Source organism: Lampetra planeri, chromosome 36, assembly GCF_965212315.1.
Source record: "Lampetra planeri chromosome 36, kcLamPlan1.2.h2, whole genome shotgun sequence".
Lineage (NCBI taxonomy): Eukaryota > Metazoa > Chordata > Hyperoartia > Petromyzontiformes > Petromyzontidae > Lampetra > Lampetra planeri.
The window spans coordinates 3,895,164-3,915,229 of record NC_136142.1 but is presented as its reverse complement, the minus strand read 5'-3'; the positions used below and the strand labels follow the sequence as shown (position 1 = coordinate 3,915,229).

Genomic DNA, 20,066 nt, shown 5'->3' with positions numbered 1-20,066 from the left:
GTGTGTGTGTGTTTTGCATAGACTGAGCAGAAACTGGTATGGAAATGTAATACATAATGATAGATGCTGTCTGTTATGGACACAGTGTCGATGTATACATGTACTAGATTTGAAGCTTTCGTGACTGCAAGGATTCATACTCTTAGGTTTTTTCGGTAAAGTCACGTAGGTAAAAAATGATAATAATAATAATAAAATAATAATTAATGAAAGAACTCAATTAAATCACGACGTTTCGGAGGCAACACATCAACACAAGAAGACGGAGACTTGTGTTGCCTCCGAAATGTCGTGATTTTATTTAGTTATTTTCATTATTTTATTATTATTATTATGTTTTACCTACGTGACTTTACCGAAAAAACCTTATAGTATGCACTCTGCTATGCACAGTTCTAATAATAGGAAGGCGGAGATATGAGGATGCCTTTTATGTCCTTGGATGCTTTGTAGATGCATTTCAAATCTAAATCCCATGGCTGAGTGTTGGGAAATTAACCCTCTCAACATCCCTGTTCGTCCTATCCTCCCCAGTCTCAATTCCCACCACGCGATTTCACAAGCCGGTGACCAACCCTGTAAACATTGAACACAAAGGGCCCCCGTATAATTTAGTTGTTGAAAATGTTTATCCTTTGTTAATGCACATTTGTATTCCTTTTTCTAGTGGGGTGAAATGTTCTGACAGCTAAAGTGAACTCCCTCTTCTTGCAGTCCTTTTCAGAGCAAAAGTCTCCCGCATTGTTCCTGTGCTCCATTATACAACAACCTGCTTTCAAGCAATTAAGCATTGCTGGGTGGCATTGTGGTCAGAGGGGTTCTGTTTACAATCGAAAGGTTTAAAGTTCAAATCCTAAAGTGGTCATCGACTCGGCCTATCATCTCTCTATGGGGGTCTGTAAAACTAGTACCACCTGTGGCTTGTGAACATAAACAATTGTACAGAGAGACTCGCCACTGCAATGTGGAAAGTAGAATGTTCAAAACTGGCTCAGGGCTGTCAACAGAGATGGAGGCCAGCTTTTTTATTAAGTTACGCAAGAGGCAATGTGTCTTAAACGAATACAACTTTATGATGAAGTAACTTAAAAACAAACGTTCACAGTGTAATTTAGTTTGCTGCAAAGTAATTGTTGGGTTTGCAAACAAAATTAGATAGGGGCCGAGTGCCCATCCGAGGTGTATTTTTGTCAGTTAATACAATTCGTGGCGAGCGATGTACGGAGCCAGTTTTGGTTCGCTCCAATTGGCCAACTCAACAACCTGAGCGTGGTGAACTATAGTCAAACAACTCCCATGGGTGCAATGGCAGGTCTTCATCCGAAAAGTGGCTTTCAAAAAAGCTGAAAAGCCGCTATAATTGGGAGCAGGTAATTAACGGGGGATTTTTTTTCCAGAATTCGTGGAGATGGAACGATTTTTTTTAAATCGGTTCGCGTGCACGAGTCGGATGTGGTGTTGCATGACGAGTACATTTAGAGCTTGTTGTGGCTTGGGGAGGCCTCTGTCCACCAGTGGACGATGCATAACTCGTGGAGATAATGATGACAAGGTTCTAGAACCTCCCGGTGGCCATTCCGATTTTAAATACAATTTAATATTTGTTAAAATGTCGTGATTTTTTAAATGGAGTTTTTAAGCAAACGTACTTTCAGATGTTTTATATAACATGCCGTACATGTCGAATAGCAAAGGTGCAACCCTGCAATTGCCTGCTCACACCACTGCTGGCAGAAGGGTTTCCACCAGAGGGAGCTCTGGAGAGCCACTTCGAGGGGGTATAGTTGGGCAACGCCGTGTCGCTGGTCTGGGCAATCTTGGAAGAGGTGGGATTATTATCATCACGTTAACTCGCCACGTGAGACCTGCCGATCGACTCACCGCTGGATATCCACAAATATTTCACCCATTTGTATTGACGTGCCAAGAGGTGGGGAAGTCCAGTGTCGCAACACAGCCAAGTATGCTGCTTGTACATGCCACACGCATTTAATTTCCATCAAGGGAGATAAATATTGGCACTCGTCGGGAGCGATCGTGTCCGATTTAAACCTGTAAAGCAAAATCATATTTACAATTTGCGAACCGATTTTGTGGAAACGCGTTCCCGAACAATAAAATAGAATGCTCATTTGTATTGACTTTTTTTTTTACTATAAACGTTTCGAATGTCGAACAAAACCAGACAAAAGGTGCAACCGAACGAAGTCGTGGCCTGCTGAGACTCGTGAAAATGGCAAACCTTTTAATTCAGGCAGGCCTCCCAACAAGCAGAAGGCCCCACACCCGCTGGTTAAACAAAAAGCATTGACTCTCGTTAATAGAGTTAGAATGTGTGCTCTAAAGGCGCTTTTTACAAAAAAAAAACAGTTTGAAAGCATTGTAAACGTTGCCTCAATGGAAGCTTTACAAAGAAAAATGGGGCATTTTGTGCCCGGGTAGTTTTACAGTGGGCCTGTGTGCTGTATAAAACATGGAACGTTATTAAAAGCTTATGCTGAAGCTAAAAGTATACCGCGGTGCATTGTTACGTTTTGCTTGACCTACATCTCGCGAGACACGTTTCTGATGTTAATGAAATGGGTTCTTTATTTGATTACAATTTCTTTTTAAAACGTGGCAAGCATTTCCAAGCCATGTCTCGTAAATTGTATATTTTTGTGTTTAAATAATGTATACATTTCATGCATTCCGATATTAATTCCGTGGCATACTTTAAGTACACGTAGAAGTATACGAGGAATTGCAGTGCGGGGTTTTTAGGCCAGCATAACAAATATGAAGCCTTCAATGCCGCTGTTGGCTTAAATTATTTGCGCGTTTTGTCTGCATGGAAGTCGGGGTTTTCAAAGATGTTTTTAAAATGTACCAATACATATTTAGCATTTTTTTTTTTATTAAAGGTCCCCTTTGTAAGGTAACGAGGGTATTGTTTTACCCATTGACGAAGCTTTTCCAGGTCTCCCCGAATCGTCGTTGGTCAGTGAAGTTCATAGCGATATGACGTGACGCTACAGCTGTTCGAAAGCGGGCAAAGTCTACTCCAAGTTACTGGGTGCGTGGTACACACACCATGATGCTGGCTTTGTAAGAGTTACAAACTGAACCCAACATCTCGATACACTGGTCAGGCAGGTGTGGTCCTGTTCACGAGATCGCTTGCCTACAATCGGCATATTTGCAATTTCGTATCAAGGATGTGGGTTGACGGCCCATAATCCTCTTGGGGCAGTAAAATAGATGCTGCTTTTTGGGGAGTCATTGTGTTTTTTGCGATATGCATAGTTACACTCCTGACACACAAAGTTCGAAAATTCACCACTCGCTCGTGGCTGTGAACTGGAGATTGTTGTGTTAAGCATGCTGATTTCAACTGTGTGTGTGTTCCATGTTCATTTACATATGTTGTAATCGGCAGTACTTCTTGTGTTGGGTTACTTACAATTAAAGCCAATCAACACTTTGATTGCCGACATCCGATGTACTTGCCAAGAAATAACTGGAAAAGAGCATTGCACTATGGTGAATATTTAAGTGTTGGGCATCCTAATAAAATACACAAGTATGTGCTGTGTGGCAGATTGCTTCCGTTTTGATGAGATTGTGATGCAAATTGTAAAATGTTTGCAAGCATGAAGCCAACAACAAGGGCTTGAAACCATTCGGTTATCGCAAAAGAAAGGCAATAACGTGTGGTAATTGTGTAATAAAGGCACAGAGCGTGGCTGGATGCCAAAGCCGTAACTTGTTAAACATACAGATGTCTCGCTGTCATATCCCACTCGTATGGCAGATGTAACATCAATGGGAAAAAAAACGGTTCTGGTACAAAGTCCTCACTTGTAGCATTCTTGGAAACATTGGCTTGCTTTTTTGATGCCTGGAAGAGCCAGTATTTTGAGATTAACGGTGTTCTTTTTGCTTAAATTATTTCCATTTAGACGTAACATTTTATTCTCTATGAACTGCCTCTTTAAGCTGGATTTGCAAAATGTATTGGGACTGTGTTCCGGAATGTGTAATTAGTGATGTTAAAGGACAGAACCATGCAATTAAAGATAATAACTTTAACCACTGCACAAACTTCATGATACGATCATAAAGTATTTAAAATAATTTTTCTAAATAAATTCGAATAAAACCCATTTTGTATAGTAGCTATCTGACCAGGTGGCACATTGATATGATTGTCTGGCTCGCAATCAAAATAATGTAAGTTCAAATCCCTGATGGGGTTAATCTACCCAATAAATGTTCTGGGGTCACATGGTGCAAGTTCCATTATCTATATGTAGGGCATGTAACCTGCCATGAGAATGTGACATTTCCAAAATTGTCTTGGGGCCATGAATGTAGATTATTGTACCTCCCTAATGTGTATTTGAGCACTGATACACTTAGATTTTAAACGTGCTTAATAAATCAGACCCTAGACTTTAATGACCAGAAATGCCTCAACTTACTCTCCAACGTCTTAATATCTATTGTACTACTGAAAGATATGTCCAGTGCCATGATAAAAAAAAATAATCTGGTAAATTTCTTTCAAATGTTCATGATGAACATCCACCCACACATTCACGTTGCCAGTCCAGTTTCAGATTGGCATCGAGGCAGTTTTTTTATGGGACTTGCAGAGATCAGAATGATCATAGCCAGGCGAGCTTGAATGCTTGAAGTCGGCACAGGTGTTCTTGGAACGATAGTCCATGATTCATAAGCACAGAGATAAGAAAACCATGATTGTGGTTTGAAATACATGGAGTGTCATGAGGACGTGTCACTCCTCCGAACCGCACCATTTACTCATGGAGAGAAGGCATTTAGAGTGATCCATGACACATTCCATGGGCAGTTAGTAGTTTTTTGTTTGGTGCAGCTGATAGTAAGGTCCGGCCTCTTCATGGAGGTCTCGCATGCCATATCTGAAGAGGCAGCAATTGACAGGTCATCGCTGTGTATTGAATAGTTGCCCATTTAGGGAGCCATCCCTTGATTAAATGCTGGCATCGATACGCCTCCAGTTGTGTCCGGAGGCTTATTCCACCCCTACGATTGTGAAAGGCTTCCAAAACTCGCATATCAAAATACATATATTTAATAGTCTAAAGAGTCAGAATATATCCCTGTAGCACCCTTGGGTACAAAGGCAATGGTTCGGACACTTGCCCACGTAGCTTCACACACAATCCTTGCAAGAACTATTTAATATATTTCGAAGCACATGGTGAGGATTGTAGAACTCCAGAGTGTTCGTGCAGAGGAAAAGCTGTACAGATGGCAGTCTTTATCTGCTACAGCACGGGATTATATAATTTCACACCGTTGCTTTATCGACCTTGTCAGGGTGTACGGAACCATTTTTTAGGCCCAAGATTGGCATTGTAACTTTGCTTATGCATAGGCGCACACAAACACAGTCACGCCACCTGCCATTCGCCACCAAATGGCAGTGACTTCATCATGGTGTTCGCTGTAGGCAAGGTGCATTGTGTGAAGTTTACAGGAAGTATCAAACATGCGAGTTTTCGTCTTGTGCTTCCTTTCTGGTTATAAATGTCATTATATAGCCATACACACAGCAACGTGCCCACATAAACAGACACATACTACTATGTATTTTGACATGTGCAGTACTCGCATCTCCTACCCCTCCTGATAGCGGTACAGAACACGGGATCAAGTGCTATTAGCGAGCACCTATTAATGTCAGGGTGGCACGCGAAGGGGTGGTGTGGCCTGCTTTGCACCCATTCCATTGCCTGTGTCTCCCAGTTCTGATGTTTTTGAACATTGCACGAGGTACTATTCATTGCAGGCCAAGTTTGACCTCAGAAACCCGACATTCTTTTCATAATACCACTCCCCACTAATGTTAGCCACGGCTGGGAAGCAATCTTAATTCGCCATTTTTTAAATGTAATATGTTACTTTGTGTACGTAGAAATGTGCAGCTCTTAACGTCTACACGAAGCATTCTTATTAATAGCTAACTGAAATGTCCCAAGTTCAATGTTGGGCGGACATCATAGGTGGGGGTAGCCCTTTTATTGGATTAAGATCAAGCTTTTGTGGTGGGGACCATGAATAACTATGGGAGCCTCCGAACACTGGGACGCATTTTGGATCCAGCACGACGTTTCCTTGCAGCACTGCAGGGGTTTGTGTACCTCCCAAGGCGAACTACACGGACATGTATACCTACCTAATGAGGTGTAAGAGTAAACTACCACAGGCCCGACACACTTGCAACATTCCCTGAGTTTAACGCCCTACAAAACCACCCAGGTCTTTAGAAGACATTAAAGTTATTTTGCAGAACAGTCGTGTGTCTCCCTAATACCAAATGAACATTGGGCAGAGCTCATCACTGCTAGTGGCGCGGGGCAAGGAATGGGAATTACACTTATTGGTGGGGTCGGTTGATTTAATTAGGATAAGTACTGTTCAGTAGATATTTAATTGAACCATGTAAAGATTATGATGGCCTTAAATGACCCCCCGAAATGGGGATAAAAAATGGGAACGTTCTGATTGCAAGTCAAGCACACTAACCACAGCACCACCATGCAAAAAATGTTTTGCCGGGTTGTTCAAATGGACGCGCCATTTTATATGAGACAAACTATGAAAAAAATAAAACGAAGGTGACGTAAACAAAATGGTAAAATCGATAAGGATTTTAAATTATCCATTTGTAGTTCCGAACAATGCATCGCACAACATGCACTTTGGGAAAACATTTTTTTATTAACTTGTTATCGTTTTGTGATGGTCACGGGTGGTCTTAAAAAGATCACAATGGAAGCTTGAATGTGCTTGGATATCGGCTCGGCCTGCAGCACTGCTCCACGCCAGGGTGAGCCTATTGATCACATGCAACCGGATTGAGATTTTAGACTTTTTTTCTATTTTCTCTCCGTGAGCAGGGGTCTGTTCGTTTGTCCAAGGCCAATGGACTCTTAGTAAGTCGGCAGCGAAAGTAAAAGTGATATTGAAGGGTTTTAACTTTAAATCAAACTTTACTAGATTTGTTTTGTTGTAATTAGTTGTTGGGCTGGCGCGATTGCCAAGTGGTTAGTTAAGGCACTGACCAACATGGTGAAGTATCGTTGAATAGCCCGCATGATTGACACTGCATGGCATCTCTTAATCTTGCAGTGGATGGACAAAGTGGACTGCGACTCATCACGTTTTGATTATTTGCTTGTTTTGCATTGACATCTTTCATGACCATAGTATTGTCTATTTAAATATCTGTCCGTGTTCATTGGCAGGCCCTGCGTCTTGAGTGATGGAAATGGCGAGGGAGCAGTCTTTCATAGCAAAACCACTGCTGAGGTTCCACAAAAATGTTACTCAATTTAATGACCCCAAAGGGATGATACTGTAAACACTTTGAGTGGACTGATTGGAAATCTGAACTCTTTGTCAAAAGATTGAGGACGGTTTAAGGCACCTTAATCCATGAACCATAGCAATTAACGATAGTCTACCGTGCTACGTACTGTGTTGCATGTTTATGAGCTGCACACATGTGTATACCAGCGAGCCGTGAGTTGGCAGCATGTGTACTTGTATGTATACGTGCTCTATATAATCCACTTTTTTAAGCATCAGAATATAAACCAGCAAATATATGAAGTGTGTCGTAATGTATAAACACAAAATTGCAGTGAAAATGGAACTCATTATACTGCCCCCTCTTTTATATTTTCGCCCCCCCCCCCCCAACCTCGTTGCCAATTTGCATCGCTTAAAAATAACAAAATCATCGCTCGGCATTAGCAGAGCGGACCTGTTTTCGGGCGATAGAAAGTCTTGTATGGTGGGTGTCAGGCGTCCTATTTTCGCAGCAACGGAAGCATTGTGCACGACCGCTTTTAATGCCTTCCTTGGCACGCAACGTCTTGTCGTGTCGCCAAAATCACACCCGTCCAGGGGATGCTAATGCAATTGGCAATGGGGAGTGTGGATTTCAGGAAGGGCCGGCTAATTGTGGCCACAATTGGCTATTCTATTTCAAATGTGTGCTGCGATATTTAGCACTTACAATAAGACCACAACACACCTGTTTCAACCCCTTCACCAAATGTCACAATCCACCGTGATACTTGGCCAACCACCTCCCCTGGGCTTCAGTGATACGAGAATATTTTACGTTAACATGTCGCCTCCTTTATTTATTTTCAAAACCGCATCAAAGGAGCCAAATGATAGCGACTGCAGATTGAACAACGTACAGAACTGTGCAGCGCTGCGCGTACGAAAAGCTCTCGGCCATATCCAGACCACCAGCTCCAGAGATCTTGATGCCGTAGACATGTTGTCGCTTGGATCGGTGGTCTTCGCTCATTTGCAGAGGGGGGGCACTTTCGCCGATAAAACATCATCAGTCCGAGGACCGCCACACATTTGCAACCATTGGATTTGATAGCACGATGATGATGATGGGGCGTGTTGTTTCATGTCTTGTGTATTGTTAGGGGCCGCACTAAAGGCTACCAGGGGCACGCCAGCAGCCCGCGGGCCTTGCAATGAAAAGCGCTGGTTTCGACCATCAACTCAAAGAGTTGGGCAAAGGGCAGTTGTGAAATGGACACAACCATAGACTGGTTTCGTCCTCACCAGGACTCCTCACTTGGCAGCCCAGAGGCATATGGCAGTGGTGCACGTGATTCATTGCATGTAAGATTGTGGCCACGCATGGTTGATCCGTGTAGAAGGTGTGCTGGCCCTTTTGCTCTCCCGCGAGTGGTTAGTCGTGAGCATGTCATTTGCTCGCTCAGATTTACGTGTTGCCCCGAGCGGGCTTCTGTTGCGCAGGTGAACAAAGATCCGCCATGGTTCATCATCGACTCCTGGGTGCGTTGTCTATGCAATGCGGGGACTCCTGGGAGCAGAACACAACGCAGGGTAACATCAGACGCTTCCCGAAGTTTATGAACTGACCCTGTCAAATCGGTGGTGGTCACGGCAGCAAAGGGAAAGACACAGGGGGGGGGGGGGGGGGCTCCATTCGCAGCAGCAGCTGCAAATATTGATGACTGTATTGTACTGATGAGTTCAAAGGAGGACAAAACTGGTCGACACTTTGTTTGTTTCACTGCAGCCTGGTGGCATGGTCACATTTCCTCAACCTTTTCAGTTGATCGTCTAAATGGCAAAATGGCCACACGTAGTTCCTTTGGAGCTGGTGGTCTAGATAAGGTCAAGCAAGAGCTTTGGCACGTGCAATTCACACCTTTTGTGTGTGTGTAAAATAAATATCCAATGCACGTTCGTTTTTATATTGTGACGGCATTTTTTGTTGTCAATGCAGAGGTCATCTGATCCGATTTTTCCCGGTGCGGCAATTGGAAATAATGGGCAAGTTTCCCATGATGCTCGTGCGTGTCTCTGTCTCCACCCGACCAAGTAACTGGCATGGGCACACGTGGTGGAGCAGAGGTGATTTTAATCCCACACTTTAGGGGCAGTGTTTATTGCACGGGAGTCAAACCAACATTTGTATCATTCCTCGAGTTGGAATGTGCTGAACTTAAATGATGCACCACGTTTAACGTGGTCGGTTTGGTGACTGTGCTGAGACCATCAATTTTCTCTACTTGAGATCCTGGTTTAATGATTGTTAGTTTCCAGTCGTGTTGGCTTTGACGTAATTGAGACCCTTGGACCAACCCAGATACCTCCATGTTAACATGATTTGTAATGCTCGGTGCAATTATGTAAATATTTTATCTCGGTCATAAATTCCTGCTCGTGTTTGCTCGAACGATATCAGCAGAATGGGTAATAAAGTTTCTCAGTCTTTGATAACCGGTCCCCATACCAATCAATCACTTCCAAAGTTTGTACCTAAAATTAAAAGCAACGTCTTTATGGCAACGGCTGAATTCTCATTTGTGAAATGCATAATTGTCGAACAGCAGGTTGTATTCGTGGGGGACGCTTAAACCGCTGCTTGCGAATGTGTGGGAGCGCCTTCAAAGCAACCAATGCGCACGGAGCCTCATTCCACTAAAACCTACAAGCGTCAAAGTGTCAACCTCCTCTGTGTTTCCACAACAGTGCACGCAACACCCAGGCTTAAAAAAAAGAGACTCCCGTTTGTGTTACGTTTTAAGACCCGGCGAAAACCCCTTTTTACAACAGAAGCACAACGTTTGATATCACCTTCCGAGTATTTTCCTGCAATGTTATTGATCTCATTCCTGCCTTTCCATCCACATCCCAACTGTGCCAGGAACAAAGCACATTGGTGGGGTGGGTGGGGTGGGTGGGATGTATGGTGGGCTGGGGGACCTCCTTAGTTACCGGCGATCTGTGTATGCTGTCTGGTGAACGTCCTTGGCAGCAGTTGTGCAGGTTGAATGGGCCGCTTGTGGGCCCACTTTTTTTTTAAGCCCTTGATGTCTTGTTGGTGGGATTGTGTCACGGGGTTTTGAATGCTGACATCTCCATTGGGGCTGGGTAATGGTGCGTGGCTTGCTTTTGGTGGTGGTGGTTGTGGGCTGTCGATGTGTACGTGGGGGAGGGGGTGGATGGGATGTAAAGCTGGCGGGAGGGGGGGCAGTGGGGGGTAGGGTGGCCTAGAGGGGACAATGGGACTTGAGGCGGTGGGAAGTTCGGTGGGGGGTCTATGGAGATGAGCGATCCTACAACCGGGTATCTGGGAAGCTTTATATGAGGCATCCTATTGTAATGCTGGCTGTGGAGGATGGGTGAAAGCAATGGGGGGGGGGGGGTGGTATATGGCAGCAAAAGTCTGGTGATTGAAAACAAATGGTTATGAATCTCAGGGTTTTGTTGCTGCAGAATGTGTGGTCTCCGTGGCTTGGCTGTGGCGTTTCGGTCTTCAACAATCTGACCAGTCGGAGCCATCCACCACGGCTGCGTCTCGCGGGTGAGCTTGGGTCAGGGCGAAACCTGTCAATTTCTTCGGTGCTGTCTCGTTGCCCGTATTTGCTTTCATCTGGGCCCTTTGTCGAAATGACCGAGCAGAATCTCCACCAAATGTCCTTTTACATTTGATCAAATAAATGCATTTTGAAATTACTTTCAAATCAAACTTGCCTACGTGTGATGAATGTGATCCAATCGCGGACGGTGTTAATCATTGCACTCTTGTAATACGATTAATGCATTACTTCACACGGCATCATTATTTGGAGTTTGAGAGACAATTCCATTTTGGAAAACGAAAAAATAGAAAACTTTTACACATACGTTTCCAAAGATGAATGTGCTTAATTATTTATCCTACCTGTTATTTAAAACCCAGTAACAGCATCGCCCGTTCGGATCAACAAGACGCATATGCTGATAGAGTATATTGTAATGTTTCCAGTGCCACTGTTGGGCAGTTTACTTCTACCAATCCTGCTACCCAGTTCGACGATTTGCTAGACGGGGCCTGCGCGTTGTACGTTGTGAAATCCAGAGGGGGGGGGGAGGCAGCCTCTTCGTACTCAGTGGCAAATTAGTATGCCGTGTTCTTACGCCTAACCCGACCGCCACCACGTGCTTAAATGGATCCAGAGCCGCTGGTCACCGAGGTGAATGGGTCATGGGGGTGTTGACCATACTTCACCACGCTGGTTCGGTCGGATCAGTGAAGGGGTGACACGTGTTTGTCGCGTTACACGCCAACGTACGGCGCATTGGGATCTACGGATGAAATGCGTCCTACACATGTTAATTATAATTTCTTGACTGGTATGGGTGCCCTAAGCGTATTGGTTACTCCAGAAGAAGTCCAGGATAGTATCAGTGGGAAATTCTGCCTTCAGAATATATTCATATCAACACAGATTCAAGTTTCGCTCGCTACCCAATAGGCATTGGCATTGCAATTACAAGCCACTTAACCAAGCGTTGCTCTGTTCTCTCTGACCAGATGCACAGGGAGATGTGCATCCACATCAGCTATGAAAATAAAATTGCTACCACTCCCCCGTACCTACCATGGGTTTTATTAGTCTCTCGGGGGACATACCATTTTAACTAGGCTATGATGAGCGTTGGACTCAACGTAATGGGAGTACATCTAGAAGGTTTTATTAAGGGTCCTGCTGGCCAGTTATTTATCATACATTGTTTTAGTGCGGCAATCAAAAGCTAATGACAGCTAAGGAGTTCATTTTAGATTTAGGGCACCACTTGCCAGGAGTATCTCGCAACATTAAAGCATCAATTGCCAACACTTTACATGCTTAAGATGGACTTTTGACCTGGCTGTTCTGTATTCTTTCAATGCAAGTTATGAAAATGCTTTTGGTGCATTGTGAAAATAAGCACATGGCCCAATATTGGTGCAGTGAGTTAAAATCCCATTCACGGGACGGCTTAGCTCCATCTCCCCTGCAAGGTACATACAATGAGTATGCTATTGGGGAAAAGTCAAGCTTGGCTATTCTCTATGCATTTATTGGTCCTTATCATGAGGATGTGGATTTCTGCTACTGACACATGGTTGCCAACATAGATAAGCACAACTATAATGATTGTTTGAGCAGTTTAACACTTGCCTTGACTTTCAGCCTCAGACACCCATCATTGTACTTAAACGGTTTTTTTACTACGATTTTGTCACCAGTTATAGTGTATATAATGGGATTCTGCTGTTGGTGCAATAAGCACACTGGGCTTGCAATCCATAGATCGCTGGTTCGATATCTCCCATGGGGTGTATCGGTACACTACAATTGGGTCCATTGTGGTGGGGTAAAGTGTGGGTACTCCCACCTCCTTCCAAGACGTCTGACCAGCGTCAAAGAGTAGGCCCAAAAAAATCCCCGTTTTTATTCATTTTTCATTTCCTACCTACGTGACTTTACCGAAAAAACTAAGAGTATATTCCTAGAGCTGCTTCTCGTATCTACGATAAGCAGTGTTGAGTTGACCAAATACCGTCGAACGAGGCCTTCTACAAGCAGTGGCTTAAGCAAATGCAATTTCATGACTGCACCTCTATATTGACGCTTGGCCACCTCTTTCTAAATGAGTGTTCGACTACGCCTTTTTGCAATACAATGGGCTTTAAAAAAAAAAGTTCCTCCCATGGCAGCGACAGCGTTACAACAAATACTGCGGGCGATATCCTTTTCACCCTCTCTGCCGAGCCGGGTTAAATACATGACAACTTTTTCCCCATTTTTATCCCTAACCCTTGACCTCCGCGAAAGAGGCAGTACAAAGGAATTCACGGCAAATATTTACCAAAGGCTGGGTCTCGGCAGGTAGGGCGGGCTAAGTCGGCGGCAAAGCCAACGGCTGATCGGAGCACTAATGCTGCTGAGCTCTGTATTTTAAATGGTGCCTGTTGTCGGAAGAGTACAAATCACGTGCACAGAACTTACGTGTGGACGCCTGTAGAGTTCGTGAAGTAGCATCTCGTCTTTTAAAATGGACCGAAAGGCTGAAAGGCGTGCAAACAGGGCTGCACCCTTTTGTTTTGCCAATGTGAGGTATAAAGGTGCAGACCTGCAATTGCTTCCGTATGCTACTGCTGATGGAAGGGCCTCCACTCTCTATAGATCCCCTCTGGGGTGGAGGGGGGAGCTTCCCCTTCCATGCTGGTAAAATATTTGAGAAGCGGTGGGAAATCACGATACTTGAACTCACCAAACAGGAGCTGCCGATGAATTATCGACCTTGCGGTGATGGGACCCATGTTATACCGCTGGGTGGACAGTGCTGGAGGGGGCTTAAGAGAAATTTGCGCCAATGTATCAATTCCTGACCCAGTGGATAAAATCCAGCCGGCATCTTCTGGATCGCAAATCCAGTGTGCTCACGATAGCAACATGCCAGCTTTCCCTCGTTTGGTTACAAGGCAGCGGAGTTCATGGCAATGGTATTGCTGAACGCATTTTGGGCCGAGCGTAATATATTTAACCTCCAAGAATAAAACCCTCTCGATTTTCCGTGTTTTTTTATTTCCAGCAACAAGCTAAAAGTTCTAATTTTGCGAAATTAAATTCGGTGTCAAAACCCACGAGAGCCAGCAACAACCACGTTCGCTCAACCTTGTTGTGTCTGGGTGAAAACAACGATGACTGGGCCTTGCCTGGTGCTGCCATAGTGCCGTGATTAATGGCACAGTTAATGACTGAGGGTTGTTTGAGCTGCAGTGAAGTGGCTTTTTCAATTAAACACTCGTCCGTTTTCTCGAGCTCGAGAGGAAAGTTGACAGATATGCCAAAACAAAGCAAAGCCCTTCTCTTTCCCCGGAGTTTTAGGGGAAGCGCTTTGGTTTGTCACCAGCCGTCGAAACGGATATGAAAGAGTTTTACTTCTATACTCGTTGGTTTTTTCGGTAAAGTCACGTAAAAAAAAACAAAAAAAATGAATTAAAATTTAAAAAAACTAAATACAAATTTAATTTAGTTTATATTTTGTTTTCATTTCAATTTATTTAATTTTGTTATTTTGTTCTTTTACCTACGTGACTTTACCGAAAAAACCAAAGAGTTTGGATCCTTGCAGTCACGACAACTTCAAATCTAGTGTTACTTCTTTTGGACTGGCAAATCGTTCAGGCGGTAATGGATATGAAAGAGTGTTACTTATTTTGGGATTGGCAAATCATTCCGGCAGTAACGGAGCCAGAGATATATTGCATTCCCTTTATCGTAATTAAGTTAGCATTGCTTAATTGATGGCAGCAGAAGAAAAAAATAAATCTGCCGTAATATATGATTAAAGAAATAATTGGAGCGGGTTTTTCACCATGTTGCCGAGTGGAATTTCTGGTAGCTCTTGCACAATGGTGTTAATACACCGTGAATCATCGGGATTGCCTCTTAGAAATATTTATAATTTAACATTTGCATCAATAAGGACAATAATCCGAGTGGTTATTATTTTCATTGATCGTCATTGGCTAAACTGTCATCGCGAACGCATAAAGGGCAATCCAACATTCCCCCCCCCCCCCCCCAGCTCAACATTACAACACTGCACACTTAGACACAACACAATGACCGTCAAATGGTTGCATTATTAAATGAAAAAATGCAATATGATGTTTAGTGTTACAATAACATAGCTAATAATGTTCCTTTTTTATTTAACTAAAACATTCTCAATTAGACTCAAGATCATATTTTAGGAAGTTACTGCTTTGGAATTGTTTTCTATTTTGAAGGGAACCTGAGTACAAGGGAAGAACCCAGGCGTTCTAGGGTACAAGGAAACAAATCCATTCGCACAGATTTGCAACTCGCTTGATGGGCTGCCACCTCATGGTCACTGGGTAGCTCTGCACATGAAATGGTTCATGCACACGTGATCTCTCTACGAAACGCCGACCCAGCATGAAGTCAACGTTATGAGCTCAGCATTGCACCAACTAACTGCGAGCACGATGGCGATCATCTATCTTGTTGACTGAAATTCCACATTACAATTGCAAAAGCCAGTTTCCGATGGAATGGGGGCCCCCAACGGTGTGCATTGCAGCTTAGACCAACTACTCGAAGGTTTAGAGAACAACATGTGGCTATGCAAACGGGCAGCGGTGAAACTACTAAATCGGGTCGTCAAAAATTGCCACACGTTCAGTTCTCTTGAGCTGATGGTCTGGGTAAGGCTGAGAGGTTTTGTGCATGGAATACTTGCAAACCGTTTTGCGTGTTGTTTCATCTAATTGTTTTCTGTTGTGGTGTGTCTCTTATTTAAACTTTTATTTGCATTACTACCACTGTTGATTTTTTTATGAAGGTATACACATCAAGCAAGGTGGAATAATGAGACTAGTTGAGCCCTGACCTGAGTTTTCGATTCATAATCTTTAAAATGACGATTTGAGCACTCTGCCACAGGACTACATTGCCAGATCTTCAAACTATACATTTGTGGAGCACTGGAGTTTTTGGTTCGTACCATATATTATTTAGTGCGAGGTTTAATGTTTCAATGCACACGCCGAGAGCCATTTTTTAGGAGGTGGGGATTGAGATGTGAGAATTGATTTTGAGTTATTGAAGAAACTCCCAGCATATGGAGCAAAAAGCCAGACATTGTGCCAAACAAAAATCGCTAAATTTGGCTTTCGTGACCAATATCATCCATTATACAAGTTCTATAGGTTAGATCGCGAAAATATATATTCGCGGGAATATATACGTGATCTAACCCAAAAATATTGTATTATGCATAAACTTGCGAAACTATATTTATTTATCTTACCAGGTAAGGCCCACTGACCGATTTGGTTATTTTCTCATAAGCAAGCTGGCTATCACAAATGATACCCCAACGAGCAGTGGCTTATGCTGCAATTCAGAGCAGCCACGCACTCTAAACGCGTGTTTTTAAATGTGGAGGGGGGGAAAGCCGGAGGATCCGGAGAAAAATCCACGCGACAACGGGGAGAGAGAGAGAGACACCGCAAACTCTAAATAAACATCAGGTGTCAAACAACACTCGTTACATCCATAAACAAAAATCCGATAGCTTTACAGCACAACGGTGAAAGCCAACACTGTGTTTGCCTACTGCGATTTGAATTGTTAATAATGACACGGTTTACGATAAGCCAAATATGAACAACAACAAAAAATGAAAAAAAATTCGTTGCCTTTCTTCACACCACCTAAGAGAGCACATTATTGATTGAGTGTCGGACCTGTACATGTAGATTATTTGTTCGTGGCATTCAGGGCATTCTACAAACACAAACATGCATTAATCAGTGCCTTGAAAGCGCACACTATTAGTGTAATTCCCGGCAGCAGTACACCCGTGACTCACCTTCAGGACGAATAATTTAATATTGATTTACTTTTTCTTCCATAAACAATGCACCGTGGCGCGTAATGTGTGTTTAATGCGTTGGCTGTGTCTGTGAGTGAGTGTCGTTTTGAAGCTGAATCGTAGAGATTCAATTTCTGCCTAGAACAATGTCATTTATGCTTCGTCTGCCCGAGGGACATGTCTCCCTGTTGATTGAATTGGAATGACACGAGTACAAGGGGGGGACTGCTTACCAACTTCCCTGCAAATGGTTTGGTTGATAAGAACATGTATGTAGAACTTATTTTGCACATCAGGTAGCCAACAGTGGTAATCGTTTGGCTATGTACGGAGCTGGTTGTCAAGCAATATCTCCTAATGACCCGATGGTTGCCTAGCTGGTTGCCTAGCTATATAGCTATATAGCTAGGCAACTAGCTGAAAAAAGTGATATTTCTCAGCGGGCCTTACCTTGTAAAATAAAAAAAAAGAGTTTAGTTTGCGTTGGTACGATGTCTTTTTCAGGAACTCAAATCGGTTCTCGTTCAATTCCCTGAAAAAAGAGACCGGCTCTCGGCGTGTGGAGTGAAACTTCAAATATCGCACCAAACAATATGCAACTACTGATGCAAGCTTTGACTATACTTCACCACACTGGTCAATGTGAAATGGGAGAACAGAACCAGTTCGGATATCACACTTCACCATCAGCCTAGATTCGAACTCGGGAATTAAAGTTAACGGTGCAGTGTGCTTACCACTCTGCCACTACTCTCCATTGAATTTTCTGTAGGCTGCAATAATCTGGCTTTTAGGAGTCTTAAATAATGTTAATGCTGCTTCAGGGAGCTTAATAAATATATATACGTGCAGGTTTAATCGCCAAATGATTTGGCATATTTATCAGAAAGGTGAATCTCACTTTTTAATGGTATGTGTGTCTTCATTTGCTTGGGTCCCTCCTAATGACCCAATGGATATTAAGGTATGTCTCATTGTGGGGGGTTTTCCTGGCCACTCTTGGTTCGTCCAATTGCAAAAAAACCCCATAAAACTCGATGTGGAATTTACCAAACAAATCAAATGAATTGACTTTGTTTAAGGGTTACAAAATTGGCCCACTCCTTGTCGTGTTTTGGTAATGAAATCTCAGAAGACGATGCTTAAGAAAAGAGAGCAGCCTACGTGTCTCTTATGGCGTAAATTTGATATCAACGTAAATAACGAATGCACACTGTGTTCGGCAATTTGAAATGCACGCATACCATTCTGGTGCGGGAAAAAAACTAATTTTGAGAAGATAGTTCCGAGCAATGATGTTGTGAACTTATGTTATGCGTGATTATTGTCATTGTTAATCATTATTGGTTATTGTTATTGTTATTATTATTTTGTTATGCATGATCTCACAATACCCTTCATTGCCTCTGCCCATTTAGCCCTAAAGTGCCTCTCTTTGTGCACAAGGCAAGCTATTTCTTTCATCTTGTCAGATGCAACGATTCTTATCCCTAGTGCTGTGTGCTGAACGTGATTTGCGGTTAATTGAGATAATTAATTGCCATTTTGGTGTATCTCACTATCATTAAATATGGATATTTTTGTAACTGTGACATCCGTCAAGGAATGTTTTACTGGGAGTGTGAGCAGCGCTTAGGAGAGGGGGACAACGCCATCCAGTTGTTGATTGACGTAAAACTGTAAGCTTATTTTCCTTTGATTTATAAAAACAAAATTGGTTCTCGTTTTCGTGTTGTTCATCGGATGTGGGAAACAAATCGCATATTTACTTGGTGAGATAAACACGTGTTTTTTAGTTTTTTTTGAGGAGGAGTATTGTCCGATTTACTTATTACATTTAAAAGTAATTTATTACTTTACCGATGATCGGTCTCATCACTCGATTAATTGGCCCACCGGATTAAACATTATGGGGGTGGGGGGGGGTATAGGGGTCTGATGTGTTTTACATCGTTTAAGAGACAGGATGCTGGGGCGTCACCTCCCTTAATTGTCCCAGCTGTGACTTCTTCAACCAGAAAAGTACCCCCCTGAGCCTCAACTATTTTCCAGGCGAGTTCTGCATTAGGCTGCTTGGGTGCAATTCCATTTGCGGCCGTATTTTTGTTGTTTTGTCTGCCACGTAGAATGAGAGACGCGCCTGGAGAAACCCCCCACACACGCACGAGGGGAAAACACTCCCCAAGCTGCGCAAATGACTTCAGTATTTCGCTTTGCTGTGCTCTCCCTGGCCACCTTGCACCCCATGCCTTCCCCCCCCACCCCCGACTCATTACGTGTCGTGCATTGATACATTTCAAAATGAGTCGGTAGCCTCTGCAAGTAACGTTTGAATTACACGTGGTATGCGCCATTAAAATAGATTTGTTGCCGTTGAGGGAATCGGCTTGGCTGGTTGAGTGCTCATGGCCCTCTACACCCCCCCCCCCCCCCCTTATGCCGACCTGTCAAGAAAATCGAGTCGCAGCAGGACGTCTAAAGCATCGGGAGCGAGCCCCAGCGCTCGACACGCCGACTTTGCCGAATTCTCCTGGAATCAGACGAGGGGGGGCGGCGAGGGGGGGGGGCCTTCCATTTTCGGAGGGTCGGCCTGCACCTGGTTGGGCATAACGCAGGGGGGGGGGGGGGAGTTCGAATTCTGTGGATGCGGTGGCGGCTGCGAGAGAGCCCCACTGAGTCCTACCGCTTTAAGGGCCATCCATTTAGTGCGTACGCAAAACATCTGTCAAAACTTGACCCCTCCCCCCCTTCTTCCCTGTACGCACGCGTTTTTTTTACATACCCCCCCCCCCCACCTGCGTACGTACGCCTGACGCCCCCCCCCCCGAATCCTATAGAACGGCCGACATTTAATCCACGCAGAAACGATCAAGGATTAATAATATTAACGTGTTGAAGCAAACAGATAGTCCACCGCTGGACTATCTAACTCATTTGAAGGCCAATGTAGACGCATTAATACGGAGGCTTCATCCCCCCCCCCCCCGTTTCTTATGCGTACATTGTCAGTAGACCCCCCGTACGCGAGCGTACGCATTTGGGTTGACCCCCCCCTACCTCCATGCGTACGTACTTAATGGATGGCCCCTAACTCGCCGCAGATGCTGGAACGGAGAGAGAGGGCGCGTTGGGCTCTGGTGGGTCTGTGACCTGCTTCAGCCAAGTTCACGCAGCAGCAGCAGCAGCCGTTTGCGGAGGAAACTTTTTTTTGTCGGCAGTCTGCTGCCTTGCGTACGAAATCAAATAATTACGCGCTGCCAAGGCAGTTTGTGGGTAATGAAGTATTACGACTGCGTGGGCTTTCA

General features: G+C 43.9%; 1 long non-coding RNA gene across 1 annotated transcript in view; it reads left to right on the top strand.

The window, feature by feature from the left end:
- The window catches only part of LOC144730634 (uncharacterized), a 28,844-nt gene extending 9,543 nt beyond the window's left edge, over positions 1–19,301 (top strand). The window contains exon 3 of the long non-coding RNA XR_013587825.1: positions 19,214–19,301. This is a non-coding gene — a long non-coding RNA (uncharacterized LOC144730634). The remainder of the gene's footprint in view (positions 1–19,213) is intronic.
- Positions 19,302–20,066: the final 765 nt, after the last annotated feature.